The sequence below is a fragment of the Mustela nigripes genome, chromosome 2, assembly GCF_022355385.1.
Source record: "Mustela nigripes isolate SB6536 chromosome 2, MUSNIG.SB6536, whole genome shotgun sequence".
In the NCBI taxonomy this organism is placed as follows: domain Eukaryota; kingdom Metazoa; phylum Chordata; class Mammalia; order Carnivora; family Mustelidae; genus Mustela; species Mustela nigripes.
The window spans coordinates 108,303,258-108,327,005 of record NC_081558.1 but is presented as its reverse complement, the minus strand read 5'-3'; the positions used below and the strand labels follow the sequence as shown (position 1 = coordinate 108,327,005).

At 38.2% G+C, this 23,748-nt stretch overlaps 1 pseudogene; it reads left to right on the top strand.

Annotated features, from left to right (window-relative positions):
- Positions 1 to 23,053, top strand: part of LOC132010512 (homeobox protein NANOG-like) — a 128,843-nt pseudogene extending 105,790 nt beyond the window's left edge.
- The last annotated feature ends 695 nt before the right edge of the window (positions 23,054 to 23,748 follow it).

Here is a 23,748-nt window from a genome sequence, read left to right as displayed (position 1 = left end):
AAGATGTGGTATATATACACAATGGAATACTATGCAGCCATCTTCTTGATCCATTCATCTGTTGATGGACATCTAGGTTCTTTCCATAGTTTGGCTATTGTGGACATTGCTGCTATAAACATTCGGGTGCACGTGCCCCTTTGGATCACTACATTTGTATCTTTAGGGTAAATACCCAATAGTGCAATTGCTGGGTCATAGGGCAGTTCTATTTTCAACATTTTGAGGAACCTCCATGCGGTTTTCCAGAGTGGCTGCACCAGCTTGCATTCCCACCAACAGTGTAGCATTTCAAAGTGACACAGGAGCCAGTATGAGAGAGCTTCCAATGGTCCAAACTAGAATAATATGAGGGGGAAAAAAAACCCACAAATACTGTAATATTGGATTATAACTGAAAGTATAAATTAAAGATGCTGAGTGCATACTGTTATGTATAAATGATTAAACCAATAAATAAATGGGAAAGATGGAACTAATCTTCTTTACAGAATTCCAAGTAATACATGTAGATGCACCTCCTTCTAGAAATTGGAGGTTAATTCCCTTCTTCTTGACTGTGGACAGGACTTAGGAATTTGCTTCCAAATAATAGAGTGTGAAAGGCAAGATATGGTAACTTAATGGGGGGAGTATCTGAAAGACTCTAACTTATTCAAAGTTAACACCACCAGTGATAGGTCATTGCTGTTATTAACCTCCTGATATAATGTGAGGAGAACACTCTAGACCTCTGTGGTATTCCTCCCCAAAACCAATAATCCTTATAATCATAAAAAAATAACAAAATCTTTATAAAAAATAAAAAAATCATAAAAAAACCATATAACAAATACATATTGAAAGATTTTTTATAAAATACCCAACATGCACTTTTCAAAACTGCCATGGTCATGAAAAACAAAGAGTAAGAAATTTTATACTGCAGAAGAAACAGAAGTGTAATGATTAATAAATTCCATGTAATGGATCAGATGCTGGAATTTAGTTAATAGTAATGTGCCAATGTTAGTTTTTAATTTTGATAAATGTACCATCGTTATATAAGATGTTAATATTGGGGGGAAACTAGGTGAAGGGTGTATAGGAATATTTTCTTCTACTTTTACTACTTTTCTCTATATCTAAAATAGATTCCAAAATTTAAAAAATATCTACAAAAATAAAAGGGTGAAAAAAAGATCATGTAAACACACATCTTAAAATTTTTGAACTGGCTATATTAACTTCAGACAGGCTTTAGGAAAAAGACTATTACCTGGGACAACTGGAATATTTCATAAAGATAAACAGGTAAATGCATCTAGAAGACAGAACAACATAAATGTATATTTACTTAATAACAGACGTTCAAATACAAACAACAAAAAAAAATAGAACTAATGCCAGAAAATAAAACTGCTAGTAGTAATTAGTGTGTAAGTTCATATTCTTGCATGTCTATAATTAATAGTAGATGATTAGCATTCCTGTTCCAATGACTAATAAAAACATAAATAAATAAGGATATAGAAAAACTGAACAAAAATATTATAAATTTATTTGACCTAATTGATGTTTAAATACCTTTCCCAGCAACAGCAGAATACTGACCCATCCACCTTCACACCAGCAAGTATGCATGGAACATTCATCGTGATATACTGGGTCATAAACCAAGTGTCAAAAAATATAAAAGGAACTGAAAGCAAACAAAACATTTTCTTTGGCTACAATAGAACAAAATTAACAATCAGTAACAACAAAAGAATATATTAAATTTTCCCAACTGTTTAGAAATTAAATTATATACTTCTATACAAACCATTAATTAAAAAGGAATCACAAGGAAAATTAGAAAATATTTTAAATTGAATGAAAATGAAAACAAAACATAAAATGTGTGAGATTTAACTAAAATAGCTCTTAGAGTGAAATTTCTAGCACAAAATGCTTTAATTATAGAAGGAGGAGGAAAGGTCTAAAGGCATGTGTAGGCTTCCAAAAGAAACTGGAAAACAATAGTAGTGAAGCCAAGGCTAAGTAAAAAGTAATAAACAGTGGAAAGCAGTGACATAGAAAACAAACAATAGAAAAAATCAATGAAGACATATTGCCTTTAAAAATATCAATAAAATTGAGCAATTTCTAGTACCAGTGATAAAAAGAAAGAAAAGTTACAGCTTGCAGATATCATTTAATACCAAATACTAATACTAAACATAGGGCAATACTAAGTTAAGGGTACTAAGTTAAGGTAAGAGCAGTCAATTTAATAAGTTAGATGAAATGGACAATTCTGGTTAAAAAGACTTGTAAATACAGTGTTGGTGAGTATATGGAATAACTGGCATTTTCTTATATTGCTTTTGAGAATATAAAATAGTACAGCCTCATTGAAAAACACTATGGTATTACCTTATAAAGTAAAAAAATATATAAATATTATAATTATATGTAATTAATAATTATAATTGCATTGCAATTATCTATTTTATATGTGTGTTTATAAATGTTTATCATGACTCAAGAATTCCACTCCTGGATATATACCAAAGGGAAATAAAATATATATTCACACAAATAACAAATACACATATGCAAATGTTCTTAGCAACGTTATATATAATTGCCTCAAACTGGAAACAACTTAAATTTCCATCAACTGATGAATGAAAAAAACAAATTATGGTATAGCCATACATGGGATACTGTACTCACCGATAGAAAACCAAAATATTAATACATAAAACAGGAATGAATCTTAAAACATTATGCTAACTGAAAGAAGTGAAATATAACACTGTATACTTTATGATTCCATTTTTATAGTATTCTATAAAAGGCACATTTTTAGTCAGGAAAAGCAAGTTAGTAGTTGCTTGAGACCTGCTTGGGTGGGGCAGATGACTTGGCACTAGGGAACTTACAGTTATGTTGGAAATAGTCTGCCTCTTGAGGATGATGGTGGGGTCATGAGACTACACATTTGTCAAAACTCATTGAATGGTGGAGGAAATATGCATGCGTTATTACTGTTATCAGATTATACCTCAATAAAGTTGGTTTAAATGATTTTATTTTAGAGGTCAGAATGAGAAAACAAAAACAAAAACCTCTCTTTGTTTTACTCTTCTGGTAGTTTCATAACTTCCTGAGGCAAATGAATGTCCCCAACAAACTCGGTAGAAAGATCAGTGCATTAAACAAACAAACAAACAAACAAACAAATAATACCAAAGAAAAAAGCATCTTAGTATATTGGAAAACTATTTCCCCATTACATTACAATTACAATCCCTACTTCTATTTTCAGTTTTACAATAAACTTTGTCTTCTACATGAACAGACATTTCGGCAAAGAAGACATCCAAATGGCCAAAGTGCTGCACATTGCTTGGCATCAGGGAAATATGAATCAAAACTGCAGTGAGATACCATCTCACACCAGTCAGAATGGCTAAAATTAACAAGTCAAGAAATGACAGATGTTGGCGAAGATGTGGAGAAAGGGGAAACCTCCTACACTGTTGGTGGGAAGGCAAGCTGGTGCAGCCACTCTGGAAAACAGCATGGAGGTTCCTCAAAAAGCTGAAAATAGGGCTACCCTACAACCCAGAAATCGCACTACTGGATATTTACCCTAAAGATACAAATGCAGTGATCTGAAGGGGCACGTGCACCCAAATGTTTATGACAGCAATGTCCAGAATAGCTAAACTATGGAAAGAACCTGGATGTCCCATCAACAGATGAATGGATAAAGAAGATGTGAGATATCTATATCTATATCTATGTATCTATATATAGATATATAAACATCTATAATGGAATACAATGCAGCCATCAAAAAACCACCAACTCTTGCCATTTGCAATGACATGGATGGAACTAGAGGGTATTATGCTAAGTGAAATAAGTCAATCAGATAAAGATAATTATCATATGATCTCTCTGATATGAGGAAGGGCAGGGGGTCATGGGGCCTAGGGAGGGAAAAAATGAAACAAAATTCGGGATCAGGAGGGAGATAAACCATAAGAGACTCTTAATCTCACGAAACTGAGGGTGCTGGAGGTGAGGGGGTAGGGATAAGGTGGCTGGGTTATGGACATTGGGGAAGGTATGTGCTATGGTGAGTGCTGTAAAATGTGTAAGCCGGATGATTCACAGACCTGTACCCTGGTAGCAAATAATAGATAATTTATATTAATAAAAAAACTGAAAAAAAACAAAAATAAGAAACTATGTCTTCTACCTAATGCTGATACCTGTTATTGAATTCTTATAGACAATTTAAAAGAAAAATATTTAGAATTCCAGGTACAATGAGTAGTCCAATTTCTGTTCATAGTCTTTTGACTGGAATTGACAAGCCACTTCATCACATAGGTCACAATTATTTTCATCTGCACATGGGGGATGGCTCTTGGTAACATCTAAGATTCTTTGTAGATCTGATTTCCTGCAACTTCATATCAGTGTCCCTATTAAAAACAGTAGAGAGGAAACAACCCTCAGCAAAGTAGCTGAATATAAATTCCTTCTCATATTTACAAGGTAACTAAAGGTGATTGAAATGAACAAGAGCTAAAGCAAATCCTCAAACCTTACATATGATCAATTTTTTTAAGAGAGATTTTTTTGTTTTATTTTATTTAAGTTTTTGCTTTTTTTGTTTGGTTGAAGGGATTCATACCATTTCAAAATCAATCCTGGTATACCTGCCCTCCAAGGTTTTTCTGAAAATGTGGATGACAAAAAAGTGATCAGGGAAGAAGACTATTTTCAAAGGTAGTCACTATGCACATTATTCTGGGAAATCTGTGATTTTGTTATTCTTTGTGCTAAATGTTTCAGTTGTTTCTTTTATGTTGGGGATGAAAGTTTCAAGATACATCCAGTGATGCTACCAGAGATTTCATTTACATGATATAAAATTATACCAACAAATAGGAATGACTCTCACAAACAGTTATTGAGTGAAAGAAGACAGACATAAGAAGGCGTATGGATTATTCCATTAAGTATCCTACAAAAGCAGAGAATACTAACTTCTGCTGTCAGGGAAGTGGTTGTCCTTATGGTAAGGGGCTAGTGACTGGAAGAGAGCTCAATGAGACTTCCAGAATTCTGGCAACATTTTTTTTTCCTTCTGGTCACTGAGTGTTTGTTTTGCTATAGTCCTTGAGTACAGTTATAACACATACACTTATGTGTGTGTCTGCACATTATATATAATAGCACAATAATATATCCCACACAGTATCACAATTATGTATTTTAAAAACATGCTACTAAACACAGGATTTCATCTGAGCCTCATAACAACCTGTTGGGACTAGTGATATAAGGACCACTGTCACCATTTTAGAAATGAAGGAAATGAGGTTTTGAAAATACAGGTCAATTCAACTCAACGAATATTTCTTAAGTTCCTATTGTAATCTAGAAAGAGAAAACATACTGGATAGTAAGATACAAAGAGTGCTTACAGTTAAAAATAAATGAAGTCATTTACTCCCAGAGCACATAGCTAAGAAGGTTCGTGGCATTTTGGACATAGAAGGTACCCCAGACACCAACAGGGTTCCACTCTTAGATGAGGGCGAGGCAAGAGCCTGGACTTTGTCGTGGGCCTGATTTGGGTTGGATTTCTAGTTTCAACACTTCATCACTGGGTAACCTTGGGCAACTTACCTACCCTCTCTCTGCCTCAGTTTGTTGATCTGAAATGTCGTATTAAAAATATCCATCTTAAAAATAGCTCTGAGGTAAATTGTAAAAAATCTGGGAGCAATCCCAGCATACCACTCAGCAACTAGCAGTTCTAAGTTACTATCTGTTCCCTTCAGGTGATTTGAAGTAAGTGGCTTAGAATCCAGGCCCCTTCCTAGCATGCTTTTCCGCTTCTCCAAATATGTACAAATGAGATGTGGAGTGTTAGGTGCACTGGGATGTGAGGCACATGCTGGACCAGCTCTGTCTACTTTCCAGGGAATCTGTGTGGAGCTCCTGGGTTTCATAACCTGTGGTCCGAGGGCCTTTGGCCCAGCGCGGAGGCAGAACCTCTCCCTGGTGTTGATGGCAGGGCTGTGAGAGTGCATATGAGTAATCCTTTCTGGGAGGAAAGCAGATACAGCAGCCTGGAAAGCACACGTTCAGGGAGGCTGAGCAGGAGAATGAGCTGAGATGAGCAAAGACCACCATCCTGGGTGTGTGATGCAAAGCCTCGGGAATGTGTCCGAATCCAATCCAGTGGCCGTCCTCACCGTGCTCTGTAGCCCTCTGAGCCCCAGCAGCTGTCACGGTGACTGATGTGCGACACCCTGACCTTTGCTGACACTGTCCTTCCTTCTTGTCTTTCACCCACGTCTGTCCCTGTTTTCCACCTCACACTGGCTGATGGCAAATAGGTCTGTGGAGCTGCTTGGAGGAAAATCCCATTCTCTGTTATCCTGGTCCTGGGACTCCAATTTCCCATGGGTATAGGTGATTGATGGGAACTCTCATTCCAGTAAAATACTGTCTGCTTCTCTACAAGGGTCCCTCCCCACACCAGCCATTCTCCTGGTTTAAAGGAGGGCCAAACTCTTCAGAATATATTCCCCACCAATGAGAGAGCTCCCATGTATCTTGTGAGGCAACTTCATGTCCAGTACTTCATCTGTTTCTCATTACAGCCCCCTGGGGGGAACCAAGCAAGGGTATTATTTCCTTATCAGTAGTGAAGGAAATGGGGTTCCAAGGGTCCCCTGAATTGTCCCAAGTGAAATGGTAAAGTAGGTGGCCATCAGAATTAGCGTTCAAGTCAACTGAAAACCAGCCTATTGGATATCACTCTATTGGCTCTCAATTCCACGTATGTATTTTAATGGCTGCTACTGCTTAGCAATCTGTTCTTCTCTAATTCGTGTTTGTTCCAGAAAAGCTATGATCAAGAAGAGCTCTCTCCCATATTCACCATATTTTATGAAATAGAAGAAAGAGCATACACAATTCAAATAGACAATCTGAGGTAACTTCAAGAATCAGTTTGTATGTCATCTTCAGGAAGCTATAACCAATAGTCTCAATCTGAGATTGTCCCCCTCTCTTCTTTATGCTTTGACAGCACCTTGCATGCACATTTACAATGCATGTAAATCACCTATTTATGCATTTCTCTCTCTTTCCTATAGACCCTTGAGCTCAGGGACCATGACTTATTCATCTTTGTATTTTCTGGTGCCTGAACATGGCAAAGACAAATGCTCAATTAGATCATTGACTGAATATAAAATAATGTAGTCGATGGTATTGAGAGTCTAAAGGTGATATACCTTGGCCCTCATTTGACTGAGGAGGACACCAAAGAGGACACATTCAAGGTCAGAAAGAGTAAGAAGCAGGAACAAGACCACTTCTCCAAAGGGTGGTCTGTGCTACTCAGGTCCAGGTTTCTACTATAGTGTGCAAGTTCTCTATCCTTTCAAATCATCCTGTTAAATTATAGCTAAAGTTAATAAAGGATGCCCCAATCAGTGGATGAGTCTCCCCCTCCAGAAGTACCTCTGAACATACTTCAGAAAAGCTTCCATTTTCTATTATCCAGACTGGAGCCATCACCAGCTCTTTGGTTCCCTCTCTGCAGTCTCACAGCCTCTTTGGTGCGCTACTTGTTCTTGCTTCTTACTGATTCCCCTGAGCACGGACTCTCCTCTTCTGCCACACCCTGAGCATTGAGCATGAGGTTTAAAAGCATCTATCAAAAACATGAAGATAGCAAAAGGGAATTGCTAAGTCAGAAGGGGAAACCCAAATATTGGCCATTAGGCAGCAATACTTCCTCAAGCCTACCCACTAAATCGCATCACAAGGGAGCTGGGGCGGCTGTGTTCTTCTGTCTCTGGCTTCCCAAGATGCTACATGGGTCTACTCTTCAGAGCTGCTTCGACCAGATCTTTTCCTTGAGTAGCAGTCTTTTACTCCCAACTCTTGTCTTTAGTCTGGCAAGAAAAAAATCCAAAAGGATCTTTTAATATAGAAAGGAAAAATCTTTGAGAAGATAGAGCTCACTCCCTACTTTGATGATTCATTAAGCAGAATCTGTCAAGGCAGGTCTGAGGAATTTGCATTTGAATCCTTTCACTGGGTACTGGCTACCCAAAGGCCAAAGTATAGGTACTTAATGTGCATAACCAGAACATTCCACAGAGTGAACTCTCCCAGAAGAGCAAGTGGTATGCCTCGAAGGAAATTCTTACTTCTTTGTTAAACCATAGGAAGAAAATTCACAGTAAGCTAAGACAACCTATTTTGTTCCAGTGTCTATCAGTCAGACATTCAGGTGTTCAGCCCTAAAGCACTTTTCCCAAAACTTGGGAGCTATCTGATCAGGTACGAATAGCTGATGGCAAATATTTAGAATCTGTGTGTATTATTAACAATAATTAACATTTATTGAGTGGGTACTATATGCCAGGGACTGTGTTTAGCATTTTACATGCGTTCTCTTATTTAATCCTTCCAAAATCCTATAAAAAGGACAATGATGCATTCTGGGTGTGGTTTAGGGTGCGGTTGGTTCGTTGCCCAAATCCTTCCACTCAGCCCTCCTCTTCTCCGGAGTGAATATGCCAAAGAGCATATTCACCAAAGGATCAGCAGCCAAATGGGAAAGAAAGTGCTGATATTATTGTCTGGGAAAGCCCACAAAAGAGAACACAACTTAGGCCTGAGGCTTAGGAGAAGCAACCCCAGCATCCACTTATCCAGCCTTCAGCTTGCATAGAGGCTAGGATAAAGAACAGAGAGTGCTTCCTAAAGGGATAGCCAGAGTTTAAAAAAAAAAAAAAAAAAAAAAAAGGTGGTTATGGAATCTAACTTTAAGACACTGTTGTTTTTCAAAATCACCCTTTGGGTTCTAGTTAATTAGATTAATACTTCCTATTCCCTTAGAGGGTTCCAATGAGGTCAGAGAGAGGAGTGTGATGGAAAGGGGAAAGCTGAGGTCTCAAGGGGCTCCAGAGGCCTGGAATCTTCTTGTACTAAATTCATGCTGGCTTCTACGCAGAGGTTCAGAGAATCTCTCTCTTACTGTTTCTTTGAGATGGGTTCTAAGGAAGTTTCACAGTGGCTTTAAGAGCTTTAGAAAAATATGTTCCTTCAGTTTCTGTTGCATAGTCAGACACAGCCTATGGGGCAGGTGAGGAGGACCATGCATGAGGAAGTGGACTACTCAGCCACCGCCTTCTATTTTGGTGTCTGACATTTTGAACCAAATGCCCTTGTAATTTATTTCTTGTGCCCAACCCCAAGATTTCAAGATTTCATGAGATATTTTTGAATCCTACGAACAGACCAGCTTTAATTCAACTGGAAGGGCTCATTAAGTATTGAAAACAGTTTTACTTTAGAGAGAGCTACGTGTGTCTGATTATTAATATGCAAGGAAGGGAAAATAAATGCAAAGGAACCACATTGTTACCGGTTCTACAAGTGTTTTCCCCTATATATCATGTCATGGGAGCATGTGAATGAAAGGCAGCCATAAGCAAAAACGCTTCTCTCACATATTTGCTGAGGTTTGGACTTTTGACTTACCTGAGTCTTCTACCACTTATTCCTCTCTAGTCTCTATCACTGGGCTCTGTCCTCTGTCCTTATAATGCTGACATGCTCAGGGTGCCTCTTTGGATATCCTCCTAGTGCATCCTTCCCCCAAACACACAATCAACTCTCCTTCATACTTCTGACTTAGAGATGTCTTCTATCAGTTTTCACCCATACTTCTGACTTAGAGATGTCTTCTATCAGTTTTGGCTTCACAAAATGGACTCAATTCCTCATAGCAGGGAAAGGAGTTTTGTACAATGCTGGTGTTTAAAAGTTCAAATATGCAACTGTTTGCTGAGTAAAACAAAACAAAACAAAACAAAAACAAAAACAAAAACAAAAACAAAAACAAAACCAGAGAAGAAAATTAACAAATTAACAACCTAGATTTTTGGTATATAAGAACAGCATGACTTAGAAAAGAAAATAGTTCTTTAATAATTCCTTCCAGTCTTCTCTAGCTAGCACCTACTGTATGCAAGCTTCCACCAGATAATGGTGACAGTGACTCTATACAGCTGGGTAAGATACAGAACTTCAAAGAGTACCAGTAAGGAAATACACATGTACTGAATTCTATTCAAGATAATTTATTTGGATACATAAACATGTACATTAACATAAATGACTACAATCGAAGGCAGTATGAAGTAAAGACCATTAAAAGATATAACAAGTTTACTTATTCCAGTAGAGGTAATTAAGAAGGGCCTAGGAAATTTTTATTACATTTTCATATGAGTGGGTACTGATGTTATTAAAAAACAGGATTATTTTTGCAAGGACTCAAGTCCCTGCAAGCAGAGAGTTGAGTTCAGTATTCATTTTTACCTGAACATAGAATTTGTTTAAAGTAAAAGTGAGTAAAAGCATAGACATACACTCAGAGTCTAGAAATGCAAAGCTTAGTTGCTGATGTCTAAAATTTCAAATTTCATTTCAGAGGTGGTGAAAATTATTGAAGTGTTCCCATCAGGGTAGACCTGTGATTAGAAAATAATAGAGAGAGATTCTCAGGGACCTGTCAGCAGGGTGGAGAATAGAATGAGAGACAGACAAGGAAAGAAGTGGGAAGAGAAGTTGGAATTTTCTTTGAACAGCCTAGAGGTCATGTGGGCATGTACCAACCAAACAGACAAACAAAAAATCCCCAACAATACTCTGGAGTAAACTTTTATAATGAATAGCATCTACTTCTTGTTTACTTCTTATAAGATTCACTTTATTTCATTGCAGAAAATTAGAAAAATACTGAAGAAAATAAAGTGAATTGATGACTTCCCAATTAAGAACACAGTAGTTTATATTTGTATCTATTTACTTCAATTTTCTATTTGTGTAATTAAATTTTTCAGGGTTAAGTTTATAGCACACATTTAAGTGTTTTTTAAAAAAATTAATGTCATAAACATTTCTCACATATGTTTATTATTATCTTTGTGTTAAAGATTTATTTATTTATTTATAGCATAGGGGCTGGGGAAAGGCCGAGAGGAAGAAACAGAATATCAGGAGACTTCGTGCTTGAGCATGGATTCAGGATTCAATCCTATGACCTTGACATCATGACCTGAACCAAAACCAAGAGTGACACTTAACCAACTGAGCTACCCAGGTTCCCCTATGTTTATTATTATCTTAACCATCTTTTAGAAACATGATAGAAAATTGAATAGAAAAATGTTCAAAAGGAAAATATAAGGCATAAGGAAGAAAACAAAATGCAGCTATAATACCAAGATTTAGAGATAAGTGCAGTGAATATTCTTGAAGTATATTTCAAGCATAAAAGCATTAAAAAGGGGCACCCGAGTGGCTCAATGGGTTAAAGCCTCTGCCTTTGGCTCGGGTCATGATCCCAGGGTCCTGGGATCCAGCCCCATGTGGGGCTTTCTGCTCAGCGGGGAGCTTGCTTCCCTTCCTCTCTCTCTGCCTGTCTCTCTGCCTACTGGCGATCTCTGTCAAATAAATAAATAAAATATTTTTTAAAAAAAAGCATTAAAATTGGTGCAGTATCATATAACATGCTTTATAAATTTTTTTGCTTGTGATAAAAATCATTTAGAAGTGTTTTAAGTGTAGGGGCACCTGGGTGGCTCAGTGGGTTAAGCCTCTGCCTTCAGCTCAGGTCATGATCTAAAAGGTCCTAGGATTGAGCCCAGCATTGGGCTCTCTGCTCCGCGGGGAGCCTGCTTCCCTCCTCTCCTTCTGCCTGTTTCTCTGCGTACTTGTGATCTCTCTCTTTCTGTGTCAAATTAAAGCTTTTTTAAAAAAAGTATTTTAAGTGTTGCATAATATCATATAGTTATACCGTCACTTATTCATACCTGACAGTAACTATAGTAATTTATTTATGATTTGGAATCAAAACTATACTCAAAGCAGACTATTTCTTAATGTTCTCATTATCAATTAGGAAAGAAAGTCACCAAGCATAAAAGATAAGAAGTTAGAAAGACACCTATAAAATGAACTTGAAAAAAAAGTACAGAATGGATTAAATGAAGGTATAATCAATTACCAATGGATTGGGAAAATATGCAATTTGTCTTGGAGATTAAATAAATATAATGAGTTTTGCAAAATTAGGATGTTGCTATTTCAACATAAACATGTTTTAAACTAAAGTACATTTTAGGGTAGTCAGATCTCACATATGTGCAAGATATATCTTAAAAACCCAAGAAGACATTCCAGAGTTATAGGTTCTTGAAGAGGCTTTAAGTTTAGTGAAAGGTCTTAAGCTTCCTTCTTCTATCACTTCCATGAGAAACAAAAAAACAGATGAATAGCCTTGTTTTAAGAGGGAGGCAATGGAAAGCTAGCTTAGATAAGACATCGTAACAAGAGTCCAGTGTCAATCTCCAACGTCAAACTCCTGCTTTCATATTGTTTCTCCACCACTTACTGTTCCCTGGACTTGGGTGAACTAATCTCTCGCACCTGTTTCTTCGACTGTAACATGAAACGCTGAGGATGCTGTACTTCCAAAAGATTCTGAGAGACAGGAGGAGAAAGTACCATTTTTGGAAAACAATTACCAGCAAACACTTTTAATGATTTTACAATCCAAGAAGTTCATCTTTTCTTCATATCTTTGAAAAAATTCTTTACAAGCCTAGCTTACTGAATTTTTAAAATTAGTTTTGGATAAGACACCCAGAACCAGCAGAATTCTAAAAGCCCATTTGGAACCATGAACGTGGTCCATTGTTATGAAGTGATTTCTTGTCTCTTAATGTTTGTGACTTTATGATATTTCCCCACAACCTGACTTGAATCTTCTTTATTGAGATTACACTTGGAGATCAGGAGGTTTTTCTATGCAAAAAAGGCAGCCATGCCTAAATCCTTCTTATGTTTAACTGCAAAAAAAAAAAAAAAAAAAATCTCATTTGTTCAGTCATTAAGATGTGGTTTCTAACCTTGAGGCTTTTATAATTTGTAACCGGGGAACTCAACACAAAGCACAGAAACAAAAAACAGATAGAGCTATTCAGAAAAAGGTTTCATCTAAATTGAAGCTGGAATGCTTCTTTGGGAAAGTGATAATTGAGGTATACCTTGAAGGATGTAGTCTTATTAAGTGTTTAATGGGATGGGGGAGGGTGTTCAAACTAGAAGTGAGGTAGGCCTTAAAAGCCTCATTTCATTTTCTAGGCAGTGAGTGTGAATTATTTTAGATTCATATGAAAACTTGTGACATGATACAATCCATGTTTTAGAATATGTTTGGGCCCCGACTTGAGAGATAAGCGGCGGGAACTTCAGGGCCGCTGTTGTGGCCTCCTTGCTGGGACAGAGGAGTGACAGTGTCACTTGAGAGCAGTGACATTGTGGAGGGGAACTGCGAGGCCTATGGGCCTCTCTGTATGTAACAAATATTACCAAAAGAAAGCTTTCCCTTTCATTAATGCCATCTCAAAGATGTGAAACATGCTTTGCTGGTGTTGATTTGCTTTTATTTACCTTCTCTAAAATAGCGTGCAGTTTCCGTACAAATGATATGTACTTGGCATGTTAAATTGCTGAAGCGTTTTCTTCCCTTGATGCTCACCGTGAAACACACCCAACGCTCTGCCTGGATGTGAGTTCATGCAAGAAAACATCACTATCTATCCTGACAGAAAGACTGCAATTCTATTTTGCTCCAAGATTGGAATACAACTAATGCTGGAGCAATTTAGACAAAATGGCTATTTTTTAACCATGGTATCAGTAGAGATGTTTCTTTTCTTTCTTCTTCTTTCTTCTTCTTCTTCTTCTTCTTCTTCTTCTTCTTCTTCTTCTCCTTCTCTTCATCTTTTACAAGAAAATGTCTGCAGTTTATTTTAGAAGTAATCAGTTTTATTACAGGGAGTACAACGTTTCTGAGTACAAATTAGATATTTTTGAAATATAAGCTCTGCTCTTTTGTAAGTATTCCTTCTCTTCCAACCCCTAGTACTGGGTAATATTTTGTGATTGATTTTGCTACATCCCTCTCAGATCTAAATTTAGACATGAGAATAGTAAAAATAAAATAAAAATTCATTCATTCATTCCAAAAGACATTTAATGAATACCTCCTGTGTTCTAGGCATTGTACTAAATGACAGGTGTGGAGTTAACATGGCCCTTGCCCTCCAGAAGCTTACATTTTCACAGGAGTCTAAGCTATGCACACAAATATCTCTATTGTAATTTAAAATATTATGTGTGTCTATAAGCAAAGTACTGGAGTACAGAGAATGTTTATTCCATTAGAAGAAAACAAAGAATATTCACAGAGAATATGACATTTTAGATAGGTCTAAGGAATAAATGGGGAAATGGAAAGAACATTCTAGAATGATGAAAGAGTATGTGCAAAGAAATGAAAGTGCAAACTGTCTCAGGAAGAGAGGATGGGCAAGTTGAAAAAGCACAGAGAGAAAGTCTTGTGTCTGTGCCCCGCTCACTCCTCCGAAAACTGAGGAACCTTGGGCAAGTTAGTCAATCTTTCCTGAACACTGGGATACTAATACCTGTCTTGAAGAATATTCTTTGATTAAATGAGCTATTGTACGTAAAAGCACCTGGCTCCTTGAGCATGCTCAGTAAATATGGTCTGATTTTATTCAAGAGAAATACACATTTCCTTGAGGTAGAACACAGAGTGTCTGGGTAAGAACGTTGTGAGGAAACTGAGATCCAAAAGATAAGTTGGGACCAAATTGTGTGAAAGCAAAGCTAAATAGTTTAGGTTTTATTCTGAGGGCAATCAGGTACCATTGACTTTTTTTTTTTTAATTTTGTTTATTTATTTGACAAAGAGAGATGACAAGTAGGCCCACAGGCAGGCAGAGCGAGAGAGAGAGAGAGAGAGAGAGAGAAGCAGGCCCCCCCCCCCGCTGAGCAGAGAGCCCAATGCAGGCTCGATCCCAGGACCCCGAGACCATGACCTGAGCTGAAGGCAGAAGCTTAGCCCACTGAGCCACCCAGGTTCCCAAACCATTGACTTTTGAAACAGCTCTTAGCTGTGGTCAGATTTTTGCTTTAGAGATTTCACTGGGACAGGGATGAAAATAGACAGAGGAAGAGGGAAGTTAAGTAGAGACTGGAAAGCTATTGTAGTGATTCAGGTCAGGCAGGCTGAGGATTTGAACTCTCATTGTCTGTGTGCTAGAGGGAGGGAGTGAAGCCCCACAAGAAATGTAATGCACAAGCATACACCAAATTGGGAGGGTTTGGGGACTACCAGTATGCGTGGAAGTGAAAAATCCTAAATTATCTCTCAGCCAAACACTGAGGAGTACAGGCGGCTTGGTGTTTTCTTCTGCAGTAGCACAAATACATCTGCTTACCCGTCCAGCTGCTTGGAGTTGGAAGAAGCTAAACCCACATTGAGAGGAACATGGTTATTTTCTGCTGCTAAGTCATTCCTCAGCACGTGGGAGTGTAGAAGGAATTTAATTGTGCTATCTCCTAAACCTTTTGGTGTTTATCGACAGATCCTTGACTTATCGGGAGAGGAGGATGAATTATCTAGTAGATTCCACCTTCTTTTTGCAGATGAAGACAAAACTCAGAATCAGGAAGTGACCTATCTCAGAAACAGAGGGTGTGCGAAACACTAGAGCCAGAATTCAAACCCAGGATTTTCACTGATCACCTAAACACTCTTTTTAAAGAAGTTGTTGAGAATTCAGGCAGGCATCACTAATAGCTACACAGTGAGCAGTAACTTTGTCTACCCCCATCTGCACAGAAATAAAGTGAATTGTTTTAACTTTCCTTTTAAATCTTAAATGGAAGCTGAAGTTCCATCAAATGGAGCTAAATGTGTTTTCTACATAATTTAATAGTAAAAATTAGTTGATTTATGTCATAAAATATAAAAAAAACCTACAAGGGCACATTGCTAGTGTAAACTCAGGTAAAATAATTTTTAGTTTTTTTTAGCTCTGATTAAAATTTTTTTTTTTTTTACAAAACAATGAACGACAGGCTACCAATTATTAACCAAAAAATCATTCCTAATGAATAGAAAATGTTAATTCCATCAAATTTGGAATATTTAAACAAAAGAATTATTAACACACATTTAAGGTTAAAATTCTCTGTCCTTTATAGACATTCATCATTTATACTTTTTTCTTGGGAAAAAATATTGTATAGAATGTAATTCTAAATCATTGACACATCTTTTTAAAGAACATTTAAAAAATCAGTTTGGATATAACCATTTTAACCTATTTCCCTTCCATCTTAAACAGTATATTTGGGAACCATTCAAGAATAACTGGGTTGGCATCAAAAGAAATGAAATCTTGCCATTTGCGATGACGTGGATGGAACTAGAAGGTATTATGCTTAGTGAAATAAGTCAATCAGAGAAAGACAACGATCATATGATCTCCCTGATATGAGGAAGTGGAGATGCAACGCGGGGGATTTGGGGGGTAGGAAAAGAATAAATGAAACAAGATGGGATCGGGAGGGAGACAAACCATAAGAGATTCTTAATCTCACAGAACAAACTGAGGGTTGCTGGGGGGTGGGGGGTTTGGGAGAGGGTGGTGGGGTTATGGACATTGGAGGTGTGTGTGCTGTGGTGAGTGCTGTAAACCTGGTGATTCACAGACCTGTACCCCTGGGGCTAAAAATACATTATATGTTTATTTAAAAAAAAAAAAGAATAACTGGGTTGGAATCATCATTAGTAATAAGAATCATAGAATGTTACCTCTGGAAGTGTCTTTGGATAGGATCTGCTGTTTCTGATCCCCCATGTGATGAAATGTCTAGAGTGTGGTCATGAGATCTTCTAGTAGGATAGGTTGAATGAATGCAAATGTACTGGGGGGCCTCTGGTTTAAAGTTGGAGCTATATATTTTATCCTCAGGGACCCAAAAGTATTTAATGTAGAAGGAAATTTTTTAAATGGGCCAGGGGCACCTGGGAGGCTCAGTTGTTTAAGAACTGGACTCTGGATTTTAGTTCAGGTCACGATCTCAGGGTCCTGGGATGGAGAATCCCACATCCTTGGACTACCAGCTCAGCAGGGAGTTTGCTTGTCTCCTTCCTTCTTCCTCTGCTCCTCCACTCATGCACACACATGCATGCTCTCTCTCTCTCTCTCTGAAATAAATCATCTTAAAAAATAAAAAAAATTAAAAATGGGCCAGGTGCAAAGTGCAATAAATATCACTGTCTGGGGCAGAGAAGAAAGCAATGGATTGAGGAAAAATCGATCTGGGTTTAAATTGCTGTCTTTCACTGCCCTGGATTAAGTCTCTCTGTCCCTGCTGATGCTGGTGGTATTTTGCTTTAGTTACCTCATTTGTAACCAGGTGATCACTATGAATGTCCTCTAAGTTCTGACCTTATGATCGTGTGGTTCTTCCATCGAGGGTGAGATATTTGAAGCAGAATTCAAAATAGGCTGAATTATGAGTGGCCCGATGTCACTCAGAAAATCAAACATTCAAATTCACTCTCATTTCAATCTGTTTTTTTCCCCCTCATTTTAAAAATTGACATTTAACGAGTACTTACTAAGTGCCAGAGTATGTGCGAAGCACATTAATAAATGTGTTCACTCATTAAATCTTTCAACTCCATGAAGTAGGTACTATTTGGTCTTAGCAACTTCTTCACATCATAGGATATTTTTGTCTTGTATCTAATAGGAAACTTAAGCAGCCTTGCTAGTGTTACTGTAGGCAGGATGTGAATCCAAGACAGCCATCGGAAAGCATTACCAGAGCATCTCTCTTGACAGGAGAGAGCTCATTGGCCATGAATGTTTTTTCCCTGACCAATGATACAACCTCCTGCCCAAAGTTACCAGTATCACTAGGTTGGCAACAAGTCTTTGGAAGTTTACATCATCCCTATATTTTTGAAGTTACTAAATGTGAAAAATATCATGACCTCAGTGTTCCCTTGCTGAGCCAGATTCATAACATTACCACCACCTGCTCTTCCAAAGGTTTCCATTTAATGCAGGTTTAAAAATAAGGACTCTGCTCTCTCTTGCTTTCTTTAGAGAAAAGGTGTAAGTCTGGCTGGAGTGTTTAAGAAATTCCAGGGTGATACAGTGGAAAGAACTTGTCTCAGATCTTCCACGTGACCTTGGGCAAGTCAGCCTTACCAATTTTCAGTTTTCTCCATCTCTGTAACAGAGTGATTGAAGAAGGAGAAGGGATTGTTCGGAGGAGAAGGGAGCTGAAATGGATTATGTATGTTCGGAGGAGAAGGGAGCTGAAATGGATTATGTATAAGTCTATTGGTCTTTAAAATCCACACAAAACCTCTAAAAACTAAAATGTAGTAGCTGGTAAAACATGTCCTGGCTCCTGAAATGTTGAAAGGAATCTTTTAACTCCTTTTTTGATTCTTCTTCCCTTCTTCCTTTGCTCCCTTCCTTCTCCCCTGTCCACCTTTTCTTCCAGCCAGATAGTAGTTTAGGTCCTGGGGGTGGGGGTTGTGAATACAATAGGCAAGTCTTCTTTTGTCATGAAGCACACATTTCCATGGGGGAAAAGAAAAAGGTAGTAACAAATAACCCAATAAATGAAGTAATTTAAAGTGGTAATAGGGGCTGTGGGCAGAATACAGTGGAGAAAGAGCTTTAAAATTGGTAGTTGCAAGCAGAGGCATTTAGATTTTAAAGAGGGTGATTGGGATGGATTTCTCTGAAGAGGAAATATTTTGCTGGAGATTGGAATGACGAACTGGGACTGGCTTTGTTCTGGGGAGAACATCACCAAGAAGACAGGGCATAAGTGAAGGGGCTGCAGGAGGCATGAGTATGGGTTGGTCGAACAAAACAAAACAGAATGAAGGCCTGAGGTCAGGAGTATGGTGAACAGGGAAGAGAGTAGAATAATCTCTTAGCAGAGATCTGGGCATTAGTCAGGTCATCCAGAGCATCTTAAGGAGTTCAGTTTTTATTCTAAGTATATTTGAATATCATTGAAGTGTTTTAAGTAGAGTTATGGTATTATTCACATTTTTATTTATTTTTATTTTTTTAAGTAGGCTCCATGCCCAGTGTGGTGCTCATGACTCTGAGATCAAGAGTCATATTCTCTACCATTGGAGCCAGCCAGGCATTCCTATTGTCACATTTTTAAATGACTGCTCTAACTGCAATGGATTATAAGGGCTAGAGTAGAAGCAGAAAGATGAGTTAGAAAATACAAAATAAGAGATTCAGGGTAATTCAAAGCCTAGGATCCAGGGAATGGGAGTAACCTGAAGTCTGATTAGAAGAAGTGGAACTTGAACATGAATCTGGTTTGAGTGAATCCAGTAGCATCTAACCCATTATCTTTTCAGGTAACCTACTTTATTTTTAGACAATCCTATCTCTGAGAAATTATATGCTATAATCACAGAATATAGTAAGTGCCTAATAAGTGTTACAGATTCCTCCTTTTTGGTCATACTCAAAAGAGCTAATTATAACACCTTGCATGTATGGAAACTGACTGAACATCCTCTTTTCCTTTAATTAGTCTAAGTGTGCACAACTTCATACTTACTTAGTGACAGGACAACAGCCATTGCCCTGCCCCACAGCCTAATTATTGTAGGTGTACAATTCTCATTACACATATGCTGGAACCACACCGTGACTAAAGTGTTATTGGACTTTGCCTAACTAAATGTACCGATAAGGGCCTAGGTGTTGGTGGTGACTTAGGCTAGGTCAGTGCTTTATCAACTATCAAATCCCACTAGCTGTTAGAGAAACAGGTATGTCCCTCAAGCTAACCCAAGTAGGCTACCCCTAAATAGCTTTAGTCACACATTGACCAGAAGAAAGCATAGGCTAGGTGAATGGGGACACGTCCCCGTTCCAGCCATAGGGAGGGATGGGGCTCTGTCTGGAAAGTGAGGAATCAGACAAAAGGCCTAGGAAGTTCCTAAGGACCCACAGCTATGATGTAGCCCTTTCAGGAGACTGGTATGCAATAGCTCAGGGCTACAGTTTTTTGAAACCTATTTACTAATAAAATTGTCAGATATTTGTACTGTGTAAGCTAGAATTTTTTCTGCTTCCTTTTTTTTGTTCTCTTCCAGCTGAACTTTAGTATCGATAAAGTAATATTTTAAAGATATTATTTATTTAAACCTGGCAATTCACACACCTGTACCCCTGGGGATAAAATATATGTTTATAAAAAATAAAAAATTAAAAAAATAAAAAAGATATTATTTATTTATTTAATTTTAGAGAGCGAGTGTGCATGAATAAGGGGAGAGAAAAGGGAGAAGGAAAGGGAAAGACTCTCAAGCAGACTCTGCACTGAGGCATGGAGCCCAACATGGGGCATGATCTCACAACCCTGAGATCATGACCTGAGCTGAAACCAAGAGTCCGATGCTTACCAACTAAGCCACTTGGATGCCTCAATTCTGAACAATTCTATCTTATCTCGGCTATTTTCTGGGGAACCAAGAGATGGGGTATGGAGTCACATCTGTCCTAGAATATTAAAGAGTAAGCACTTCTTCTCTGAGATGCAGCATTATGGGCAAAAAAATTAATCAGGAGTCCCCAGGGGGCATGTTGGGCTAAAGGGGAAAGAATCTGGTGATCTTTTCCTCTGTACTTTTTGAGATATTGGTCTTGCTTTGATTTGTATATATTATGTTTTATTTTTGAAATGTGAAGGCATTTCCCTTGCACCCTCACCATCCTGGTCTTTTCTGAACAGGTGCTCTAGTTCAGTTGTTTTCGAAAGTGTGGTCCTCAGCCAGGAACATCAGCAACATCTGGGAATTGTTAGAAATGCAAATACTTAAACTCCAGCCAGACATGTGAATGTGGTACTCTTGGGTTAGGGCCCAGAAATTTCCATTTTAATAAGCCTGTCAGATAATTCTGATACATACTCAAGTTCAGAAATTCCCTGCTCGAACTGGTCCAAAGTGAGGAACTCAGAAGTGTCCCACACTTCACCTAGGTGAGGCAGAGCAAGAACTCCTGCTCCTCCTGTGGGCTGGAGGTCAAGTTAGGGTTAGAAGCCAATTCTCTTGGGTTCTAGGCCACAGCTCTTTATATCCTATCATGCTCTGAAACTCAATCCTGGTAAAGAACCACAATGCTAAAGATCACCACTCACATTATCTTTCTTTTAGTTTTGTAGGTTTACCAAACTAAAAAGGAAATAGTGGATGGTAATTTCATACCTAGAAGTGGAACTTAAGAAAGTAATCAGACATTGAGAGACCACCTTACACCAATTAGAATGGCCAAAATTAGTAAGAACGGTAAACAACCGGTGTCGGAGAGGATGTGGAGAAAGGGGAACCCTCTTACACTGTTGGTGGGAATGCAAGTTGGTGCAGCCACTTTGGAAAACAGTGTGGAGATTCCTTAAGAAATTAAAAATAAAGCTACCCTATGACCCTGCAATTGTGCCACTGGAAATTTACCCCAAAGATACAGATGTAGTGAAAAGAAGGGCCATATGTACCCCAAAGTTCATAGCAGCAATGATCACAGTCGCCAAACTGGAAAGAACCAACACAAGAAAGAACCAACTTTGGCTTAGCCAATGTTGAGAGGAATTTTTTGTTTTCATAACTTTCAAGAAATGGCATGTAAGAATTGTTGTTCAATAACATATAATAAGAATTAGAATAATAGCAATAATAAGCATTATTATCAGGAGAAATGTTAAGGTCTTAAAGCTACGTTTCAGTCATACTCTTATAAACCTCATTAAAGGCAAGGAGAAAAAAATGATAACTATGGGCTACTGGGAATATCATTAATTCGAAAACTACTTATTGAGAGATAGTATTAACTGAGAATTCGAAAGGCAACATGAGTGTGGGACCAGCATCAGGCCCAATGCCCACCTTGCCTCAAAGCCTCCAATTCTAGGGGCTCTTCTCCAATGCCTGAAATTTATGGTCCTGAAGAAAATTATGCATCCTTGCAAATGTCATCAGCTGAAACACCCCACTCAGGGACTATTTCTCTTCTTCCTCCCTCCATGGATCTGCTTATTCAGGCCAGCCCTGATTTTTTCACCAGTCTCAGAGTAAAACTACTACTCTCTTCTATAGAGGAGAGCATGATGAAGCAGAAAGATGCAGCCCAGGGCAAGAAACAGATCAGAACTCTGTTCTCTTGGGGCACCTGGGTGGCTCAGTTAGTTAAGTGTCTGCCTTTGGCTCAGGTCATGATCCTGGGGTTCTGGGATTGAGCCTTGTGTCAGGGTCCCTGCTGAGTGGGGGATCTGCTTCTTCCTCTCCCTCTGCCCCTCCTGCCCTGTTTGTGCTTTTTCTCTCCCCCTCTCTCTGAAATAAATGAAAACAATCTTAAAAAACAAAACAAGCACAAACATGTTCTGTCAGACCCAGCTGTATGTCCTCAATGCTAGATTACAGAAACAGAAATACCTCAGTCTCCAGAAGATGTAAGAACTTTCCAACATTCTGAACCTTAGCGATAAGAAGGTTAAGACCTGGTTCTAGAACCAGAGAATGAAATGTAAAAGGTTGCAGAAAAACAACTAGCCAAAGAATAGCAAGTCTATGACTAAGAACACCTCAGCAACTACAGAATACCCAGGCTTCTGTTCTTCTCACCAGGATACCTGATCAACTCTTCCGGAAACCTTCCAATATAGAGTAGCCAGACCTGGAAACCTTCCAATATGGAGCAACCAGACCTGGAAACTTTCCAATATGGAATAACCAGACCTGGAATAGCCAGTCTTAGAGCAACCATCTCTGGAACAGTCAGACCTGCTGCTCCCAAGCCTGGAAAAACTAGACCTGGAACAATCAGCTCCCCAACTATAGACAGGAATCCCTGCAGCACCAGATCCTGTTCCTGCAAAATTCTGCCAGGGATTTGGATTCCATCTTAGAAACTGCTAGGGATAGCCATAGGATAACAAAATAATCCACTAGCACTTTAGTACCTTGCAAATAATGGATTTATTCCCATATTACTCTGTGAACCTATAGCCTACAGATGTGTGACAATGAGTATATATTTCAATCTCAATTTAGTCAGTGGCTGTAGTACTTCTAGGATTTGTGGTCCCATATCTCTGCCTTGATAGTCTGTTTCTCATTATGTTTCTTGTATCCATGGAGGGGTTAAAATTAGAGTCTAATCAAAGATGTTTCCATAGCATTGGCTTCTATGGACAACATGATGAAAGATGTTCTTGGCTAGAGATAACTAGATATAATATTAATTTGGATATCTTTAGGTTTTAGATTCTAACCTCAAGAATAGGAAGTAAAAATATAAGGACTTGTGATGAAGGATTATTTGTATTTTCTGAGACTGTGAATCTTTACTTGTTAATAACCTCAATTTTTATGGTAAAGTGTTAAACTATAATGTGCTTCACTGATTTCCTCTACCCCTGTGCTGATTTACTACAATTGCTCATTTGTTCATCATTCTGGTATTTGTAGAAAGATGTTTTGTATTTTAATGCGTAATGATAATAGTACCAGTTTGGTCAGTTGGTTTGTAGGCTTAAGTACAAAAAAAAAAAAAAAATACCCACTTAAAGAATATTCATCGAGGACACCTGGGTGGCTCAGTGGGTTAAGCCTCTGCCTTTGTCTCAGGTCATGATCTCAGGGTCCTAGAATCAAGTCCCGTATTGGGCTCTTTGCTCAGCAGGGAGCCTGCTTCCCTTCCTCTCTCTCTCTGCCTG